The 9,810-nt window shown below is 35.4% G+C and overlaps 1 pseudogene; it reads left to right on the plus strand.

Annotated features, from left to right (window-relative positions):
* Positions 1-763: 763 nt before the first annotated feature.
* LOC131659339 (protein FAR1-RELATED SEQUENCE 5-like) lies at positions 764-2,765 on the plus strand (annotated as a pseudogene).
* The last annotated feature ends 7,045 nt before the right edge of the window (positions 2,766-9,810 follow it).

Here is a 9,810-nt window from a genome sequence, read left to right on the forward strand (position 1 = left end):
TTTTTCCATGTGTCTCTTTACCTCCATTAATCACTCTACCTCCAATTCCTTTTTCCTAATTCTTTTTTTTTTCAATTATGATGGTGTCTTCTTACTTGGTAATTGATATGTTATTTATACTTGATTATGTTATATTTTTATGGCTTAAATGCACTTTTGGTCCCTGTAAGTTAGCGAGTTTTTGATTTTCGTCCCTGTAAGTTTTTTTGTTGGTATGAGTCCCTATATCTTACTTTTTGCTTGCGGTTTTACAGGCTTTCCTGCGAATTTTGAATTTAAGGACTAAAACAAACACGAAAGTGAAATATAGGGACTCATACCCAGAAAAAAAACTTACAAGGACGAAAATCAAAAACTCGCTAACTTACAGAAACCAATGGTGCATTTAAGCCTATTTTTATTAAGCATGACGACGACGTCTTTTCTTCATAGCACCGTTGAGTTACTGAATTCTAACAAGTTTCTATTATCTTTATAGTATTACAAATGTTTATATTTTTGTTTTATGATAACTAGTATATATATATATATATATATATATATATATATATATATATATATATATATATATATATATATATATATATATATATATGTTAGTTTTTAAGGTTAACGTCAATTTTATAGCATATATAGGTTATTATAGGTTAATTTTTCTAAGCTTATAAGGTTAACGTCAATTTTGTATTAATTTTAATGATTAATGTTAATTTTGAAATAATTTATACCTCATATTTATTCTTTTAGGAATAATTTTATGGAGATGGATTATAACGAAGTCGGTTTAATTTCACCCTCAAAAGTCTTCAATGATCAAGAAAATACGTCAGAAGTATGGATTCTTGTGTGCGATGATGAACTCAAACCTATAATTGGCAAGGTATTTGATACTTTAATAGAAGGAAGTAATTTCTATAAAAATTAGGCACATGCTGTTGGTTTTAGTGTGCGTAGTTCAACTGAAACAAAAGATAAAAATGGTGTTAAGTGGAAGTATTTTTTTTGCTCAAAAGAGGGTTTTAAAGAGGTAAAAAAGATAGACTCGCCTGAATTGCTTATTACTGAGAATAGTTTTTTTTTAAAATAGAAAAAGAAAATTGACACAGGAGGGATGTAATGCGAAAATTGTTTTTAAGAGAACTATTAAGGGTAAATATGAAGTCTAAAAGTTTTATGAAAGTCATTCACATGGACTAGTCACACCTAGAAAGAAATAATTTTTAAGATCAGCAAGAAGTGTAAACAGTGTTCACAAGAATATATCAGTGGCGGTTTCAACCTACGGCCACCCTGGGCCATTGCCCAGGCTCTTTTGGCCAGCCCAATTTTTTTTGGGTCAAAAAATAAAAGAAAAAGTAAAAAATTGAAAGGATAGAAAAAGAAAAAAAAGGGCAAAAACAAAAAGAAATCGTGAAACGCTTTTGTCAATCAAACGCTCCCTTCCAGTTCCTCATCCCATTTCTGCGACCACGACTCCGTCGTCCTTCTCCCATCTCCGTGACCGCGCTTTTGCCCTTCTCTCGTTTCCCTCTCCTCCCTCTATTTCTCTTTCTCCATTGAATTAATTTTCTTCTAATCTTTATATTTTGATTGGTAACTGTTATTCAACATTTGGGATCTTAGGTTTAATAATAGGATTAATTGCTGAAATCACACGGAGATTGTTTTCAAGTTTCAATTTCTTTCATGTTGTTTGTTCTCTAATTTCTACTCTTGTATCTAAAGAGTTGATTGCAACCTCACAGAAGAGAGTGGGACCATAATGGGTTAGTTCAGTGAAGAAATAAAAAAAATGCCATTTTCTAAAGTTTAGTTCTTACTTCTTTGTTTATGTTTCTCATCCTCTTTCTTTGTTTATAATATATAAATATTAATTTTTAATAACAATAAGAAATCATGAAATATTATTTTAATTTAAAATATTATTTATTTATTTTTCAACTTATTTTATTATTGTAGTTGTTGAATTCATAATAAGTGGTGTTTGTATATACACACTGGTGTTGTTATTGAGTTTGACAGTAAATTTATTTCTTAAAAGTTTTGGTTGTAAAGTTACGTTCTTGAAACTACTTTATCTTTTGTTAAGAGATTAGGAGGTTTTTGGTTGATAGAGAAAATACTGAGAATGTGAATGTTGTGAAATTGGAAGTCGAATTAGAATCACCTCCTAATGTGGTTAATGAGTTTAATCCTAAAGAGTCTCAGAAAGAACATTTGTCTCGGAAAGAACATTTGCCTCGTAATTTTATTTAACATGCTATTGTAAGATTATATTTCATCTATTTTACTTTAACAAACCATTAGTCTATTTTATTTTGATTGATGACTATTTATATAATATATATAATATGGATTTGCAGTCTTTAAATTCTTGCCCGGGCTTTATAATTTTTCTGGCTCCGCCACTAGAATATATTATTTTCTTGCGGTAGAGAGCTAATGTGGGGACTTCAAAAAGTTATCATATATTAAAGGAGCAGGTCGGAAGCTATGAAAATATAGGATGCACACAACGAGATTTGCAAAATTATTCAAGAGATTTGAAAGAATTGATCAAAGACTCTGATGCTGATTTGTTTATTGATAATTTTAGAAGAAAACGTGAGATGAACCCTTCATTTTTCTATGATTATGAGGCTGATAATGAAGAAAAGCTTAAATGTGTGTTTTGGGTTGATCCCATTTGTCAAAAAAATTACTCTTTGTTTGGAGATGTGATTTCATTCGACACAACATACCGTACAAATAAATACTTTATATGATTTTTGCACCTTTCACTAAATTGTAAATAGGTGGACGAAGTTGGCAACAAGTAGACCGGTTTTTGATTATGATGGAAATGTTTTGGAGACATGTTCTCAATTTGAAAGTGAGAGGACATTAGTTTCAAAAGCATGGGCACAATTGTTTAAATGCATGCATATGGCTGGTACAAATAAAGAGAAATTGCTCCTCATTTACAATGATGGTTGTAGTATTGAATTAAAAATGTCTCAAATAAAGAGTGACATTGCATCAAGATCATAAGATGAAATAGAGGCTTTTATCGGTTCCAATGTACCTAAAGAAATTGAAGTTCTTCCACTTGAACCTTCACATGCCAAAGGTTGTGGAAAACGCATTAAAGGAGGAAAAGAGAAGGTAATGGAACAACAACAAAAGAGGACGAGGCTTTGTAAAATTTGTAAGCAATATGCATTCCATGATAGTCGCAATTGTCCCGCAAAATCCTCTTCATAGCTTTCGATAAGAAAACAAAACTTTGTTTGCTTAATCACACACTTTTTCTAAAGATATAGTTAATCTCATATTTATTAATTTTTTGTTATATGCAGAAAAGATATATAACATGGCACTGGAAGAAGACATATTTCTATTGTTTCTTGTGTTATTGATTTGAATTAATCATTTTATATTAAAACATGTTTGTCAGCATAAAATGTTTTTTATGTAGAAGAACATGTTGATTTCTACACTTTTGGAGTGATGTAACCGAACATAATTGTCATATTTAAGCTAATTTATTTGTAATTTATATTACTACTTATGCACTTAACCTTATTAACTGATATAAGATTTTTCCTTCACTTCTGTCATATTTACTGATTAAGGTTGGTATTATTAATATTTACTACTAAATTGGTTGGTATTATTACTCTTACTGATTGATTTTTTTTATTTGCAATTCAATAAAACATTTGTTAATTGTCAACTTGTATCAAGTGATACTAAAGTACCATGAATCTCATTACAATACCAATTCACTGCATGAACAAATTCATTATAATTATTTCTGTTATAACTTATTCTAATTCTAATATCAGTTTTAAAAACTATACTATTTTTAATACATGAACAAAAAGTAATTTGTAATACAATAAAACATTAGTTAATTGTCATCTTGCACCAAATGATACTAAAGTACCATGAAATTAGAAGCACATAGGTACAGAATAATTTATTGATTTGATATTGTTTTTAACTAAAATTGACCAATTGAATCTCATTACAATACCAATTCACTACATGAACGAAATCATTATAATTCTTTATGTTATATGAACAAAAGTACCAAAGTACCAATATGAACCAGTTATACTAAAGTACCAGTTTTAAAAACTAAAGTATTTATAATACATGAACAACAGCTACAACAGAGGCAAAGTTATCTTGAGTTGGGACAGACCCCAACCAAGTTTTACTACCTACCAATTTTTTAAATTAACTAAACTATAGCCTTTGTGTTGATAAAATTAACAACAACCTCAGCATCAGAGATAACCCGATTCACTGGTGGCAGCGCTAACTCAAAAGAGCATAGGACGACATCGTCGGTGAACATAAAAATCTCGTTACAGATCCAAACTCTTTCCTCATCGAGACCGACAATTTACCGGCAATTAGAACTATAAATTAATGACAACATCAACAACAAAGCAGCGGCAACACTTGTTCAGCGGCAACAAGAACTACAAACCAGTGACACCAACAACAACAATGCAGCAGCAAAACATTGCAACAATGATAAGAAACCGAATTTGAAAGTAAAACCAAATCAATCTGAAGCGATGAAGAGAAAGCCAATGAATCGAAGAATTTAAGGGAGAAACTAGATTTGCATCCTGTAACGACCATTTTTCTTTAATTATTTATTTATGTGAGTTATGTGAATTAATTGTGAATTAATTGTGAATTAATTGTGAATTAATTGCGAAATATGTGTTAATTATATGCTTATTTGATTTTATGTTGTTTTATTTGGGAATTAATAGTAAATAATATAAGATAGTAAGTGTTGTCGATTATTGGGCCTAAGTTGGTATTAGTAAGTGAGGGGTGTTAGTTAGAGCCCATTAGCAATTTAAGATAGTAAGGGTTTAACTAAAAACAAGGGTTTTAGAGGAAATGGAAATTAGAAGTTCATTTGGGGTTTTTGGTGAAAGAAGAGAAGAGAGGAGAGAAGAGGAGAATCTCAAGGTTGAAGATAGAGTTGGCTTCAATCCAAAACCTAAGGTAAGGGTGGGATTCTTTCATGCTAAAGGGATGTATGATGATGTTTTGGGTGGGGTTTTGATTGTATGTTGTTATCCATGATTGTGTGAGAAATTGAAAAGAAATTGTTAGCGTTCATGCTATATTTCTATGAAATTGTGAATTTAAGTATGATTGAGGATGTTTATATGAAAACCCATGAGTAGAAATAAGTTTAGGAACCTTACATGTGTGGTAAATTGCTTTCATTGATGTATAAATGATGTGTGGGTTAATGGGTGTTGTATGAGGGGATTAGGGAATAAAAATGGTGATTTCCTGAGTTTTACGCAGCATAGCTCGACCTACACAGAGGCTTGAGTCGACCTGAGCAGCCTAAAACAGCAAAAAATCCATTTTTCTTCAGCATGCGTCGACCTATAGCATCCCTTGCGTCGACTCATGGGTCGGCGAGCGCATACCCGAGGGGGGACAACAACATTTTGCGTCGACCTATGCATTCTTTTGCGTCGACCTGCTGATTTCTATTTTGGCAGATTTTTGTAAAGGCCATATCTTTTGATCCGTAACTCGTTTTTGAGTGCCGTTTGAACCTATGTGAAGCTATAATTGAGACCTTTCTAATGAATATGATTTAAGAATCCTTATAAACCTTTTTGAAGTTTTCCTTAAGTATATTTGTTTGATGTTATGATTTGCAATGAGAAGTGGTGACCAATGTATGATCTTTTCTCTTGCTTTGAATATTATCATACGTTTCTTTATAATGAATGATATCTCACCCCTTATGTTTGAATGTTACCCTCTGTTGGTAACGTGCAGGTAACGACGTGGAGTAGCCGTGTACCTTATAGCTCGAGTCGGTGTGTCAATGCTCTGATATGTAGCACTCGGGGGGGATGTTTGCAATACTTGCTTGTGTCTTGTCTTGTGTTGATTATCTTTTCTTAAAATTTGATGTTATGTCTTGTAGAGACGTTTTGGACACATTGTGCCATTTTGGCAAGAATATATGTTGATTTAGATATGTGTTGTTGTCTGGATTCCGCTGCAATATTATGAAGTTGTTTGGATTTAAATGTTTGATGAATTATGAGTTTCCTCCGATATAAGTGTTATGTATCCATGTACTTTGAGCATGAATTGTGGTTTTGTTTAAGTCGAATATGTGACACCTCAAATTAGTTGCTTGTTTTGATGTTTTATACTCTGATTTCTCTTATTAATTGAGGGGTAGATTTGGGGTGTTACAATAGTGGTATCAGAGCAAGTCGGTCTGTCCGGCCAAGTGTCGTGTCGTAGTATGGTCTAACAATCTTGTATTGTTGTTTTGTGCTGACTGTTTCTTTGTTATGATGAAGAGTTGGGATGGCGGGAAGGAATGATGCTGCGATAGCTGCTGCTTTAGAAGCAATGGCTCAAGCTTTGGAGAATCAACCGAATGGTGGAGAGAGTGCTGTTTCTCGGAGTTTGGCTACCTTCCAAAGAGAGAACCCTCCTGTGTTTAAGGGAACTTATGACCCCGATGGCGCATTGACATGGCTTAAGGAGATTGAGAGGATTTTCCGTGTCATGGATTGCACTCCTGAATAGAAGGTTCGGTATGGGACTCATATGCTAGCAGTTGAGGCGGATGACTGGTGGCTAGAGACTCGTAGGAGATTGGAAGCGAGTGGTGAGGAGATCTCTTGGATTGTGTTTCGCATGGATTTCTTAAGGAAGTACTTTCCTGAAGATGTCCGTGGAAAGAAGGAAATTGAATTCCTTGAGCTAAGTCAAGGGAACAAATCTGTTGTGGAGTATGCTGCTAAGTTTAATGAATTGGCTAAGTTTTACCAATACTATGATGGGCCGAATGGTGAGTTTTCCAAGTGTATTAAGTTTGAGAATGGGTTGCGTCCGGAGATTAAGAAAGCAATTAGTTACTAGAAGATTTGCATCTTTGCTGATTTGGTTTATTGTTGTTGGATTTATGAAGAGGACAACAATGCTCATTATCGTGTGATAAGTGAGAAGAGGGGAAAGGGTTATCAAGGTCGTGGTAAGCCTTATGACGCTCCGAGTGGAAAGGGTAAGCAGAAAGTCACTGATGGCAAGAGAACTAGTGGGGAAGATGCACCTGCTGGTGTTACGTGCTTCAAGTGTGGCAAGGTTGGCCATAAGAGCACTGTGTGTACTGCTGATGCCATGAGGTGTTACCGTTGTGGAGAGATTGGACATACGTCACCTGCTTGCAAGCATAAGCAGATGGTGTGTTTCAACTGTGGTGAAGAAGGACATATTGGAAGCAAGTGTCAGAAGCCAAAGAAGGAGCAATCTAGTGGAAAGGTGTTTGCCTTGTCGGGAACTCAGACCACTAGTGAGGATTCACTCATCAGAGGTACTTGTTTCATTAATAGCATTCCTTTAATTATTATTATTGATACCGGTGCTTCTCGTTGCTTTATATCTGCTGACTGTGTTAAACGATTGGGTCTTGTGTTGTCTGCTATGAACGGAGAGATGGTTGTCGATACTCCGGCTAAGGGTTCGGTGACCACTTCTCTTGTGTGTTTGAAGTGTCCCGTGTCGATTTTTGACAGAGACTTCCTTGTTGATTTTGTGTGCTTGCCGTTGAGAGGTTTGGACGTGATCTTGAGGATGAACTGGTTGGAGCATAACCGTGTTCACATCAATTGCTATGATAAGTCTGTGAGGTTTTCTTCTCCTGAAGAGGAAAGCTTAGAGTTGTTATCGACCAGACAGTTTCGTTTGTTGATGAAAGAAGATGTTCAAGTGTTTGCTTTGGTTGCATCAATGTCTGTTGAGAACCAAGCGATCATAAAGGAATTGAAGGTGGTGTGCGATTTTCCTGAAGCTTCCCCCGATGAAATTCCTGATGTACCGCCTGAGAGAGAAGTTGAGTTCTCTATTGAATTGGTACCTGGTACTAGACCTGTGTCTATGGCACCGTATAGGATATCTGCATTTGAATTGTATGAATTGAAGAAGCAGTTGGAAGAATTGCTTGAGAAGAGGTTTGTTAGACCTAGTGTGTCGCCGTGGGGAGCTCCAGTGTTATTGGTTAAGAAGAAAGACGGAAGTATGAGACTTTGTATTGATTATCGTCAGTTGAATAAGGTGACAATCAAGAACAAGTATCCACTTCCAAGAATTGATGACTTGATGGATCAATTGGTTGGTGCTCGTGTGTTTAGCAAGATCGATCTGAGGTCGGGTTACCATCAGATTATAGTAAAAGATGAAGATATGCAGAAGACGGCTTTCAGAACCTGTTATGGACATTATGAGTATTCCGTGATGCCCTTTGGTGTTACTAATGCACCTGGAGTATTTATGGAGTACATGAATCATATTTTTCATGAGTATCTTGATCGTTTTGGTGTTCATTGATGATATTTTGATTTACTCTAAGCCAGAATCAGATCATGCTGAGCATTTGAAGTTGATATTGCAAGTCTTGAAAGAGAAGAAGTTGTATGCTAAGTTATCCAAGTGTGAGTACTGGCTGAAGGAAATTAGTTTTCTGGGGCATGTCATTTCTGGTGATGGCATTGCCGTGGATCCGTCTAAAGTTGATGCCGTGTTGAGATGGGAAACTCCTAAGTCGGCTACCGAGATTCTAAGCTTTTTGGGACTAGCTGGCTATTATAGAAGGTTCATTGAAGGTTTCTCTAAGTTAGCACTTCCGTTGACTAAGTTGACTTGTAAGGGTAAGGCTTTCGTGTGGGATGTTTCTTGTGAAGATAGTTTTACCGAGTTGAAGAAAAGGTTGACGTCGGCACCGATTTTGATATTGCCTAATCCGGAAGAATCGTTTGTGGTTTATTGTGATGCTTCTAAAATGGGTTTAGGAGGTGTGCTCATGCAAAATGGTAAAGTTGTTGCTTATGCATCAAGACAGTTGAGAGTTCATGAGAAGAACTATCCTACACATGATTTAGAACTTGCTGCTGTAGTGTTTGTATTGAAGATTTGGAGACATTATCTTTATGGTTCTAGATTTGAAGTCTTTAGCGACCATAAGAGCTTAAAGTATCTGTTTGATCAGAAGGAATTGAATATGAGACAACGAAGGTGGTTAGAACTGTTGAAAGATTATGATTTCAGTTTGAACTATCATCCAGGAAAGGCTAATGTTGTTGCCGATGCTTTGAGTCGTAAGACTTTGCATATGTCGGCAATGATGGTTAAGGAGTTAGAATTAATTGAGCAATTTCGAGATATGAGTTTGGTATGTGAAGTGACCCCTAAGAGTGTTCGATTGGGTATGTTGAAGATTAACAATGATTTTCTGGATAGTATCAAGGAAGCCCAGAAGTTGGATATGAAATTGGTTGATTCGATGATTGGAGTCGATCAAGCTGAGAATGGTGATTTTAAGTTAGATGTGCACGGTGTGTTGAGGTTTCGTGATCGGATTTGTATTCCTGATGATGTGGATTTGAAAAGAGCTATTCTTGAAGAAGGTCATAGGAGTAAATTGAGTATTCATCCAGGAGCTACAAAGATGTATCAAGATTTGAAGAAGTTGTTTTGGTGGTCCGGAATGAAGCGTGACATAGCTCAGTTTGTGTATGCATGTTTGACTTGTCAGAAGTCGAAGGTTGAACATCAGAAGCCTGCTGGTTTAATGCAACCGTTGGAAGTCCCGGAATGGAAATGGGATAGCATTTCTATGGATTTCGTGACGGGTTTGCCGAATACCATGAGAGGACATGATTCGATTTGGGTGATCGTTGATAGGCTTACGAAGTCGGCTCATTTCATACCTATTAACATCACTTATCCAGTTGCGAGGTTGGCGGAGATTTA

The sequence above is a fragment of the Vicia villosa genome, linkage group LG3 (assembly GCF_029867415.1).
Source record: "Vicia villosa cultivar HV-30 ecotype Madison, WI linkage group LG3, Vvil1.0, whole genome shotgun sequence".
Lineage (NCBI taxonomy): Eukaryota > Viridiplantae > Streptophyta > Magnoliopsida > Fabales > Fabaceae > Vicia > Vicia villosa.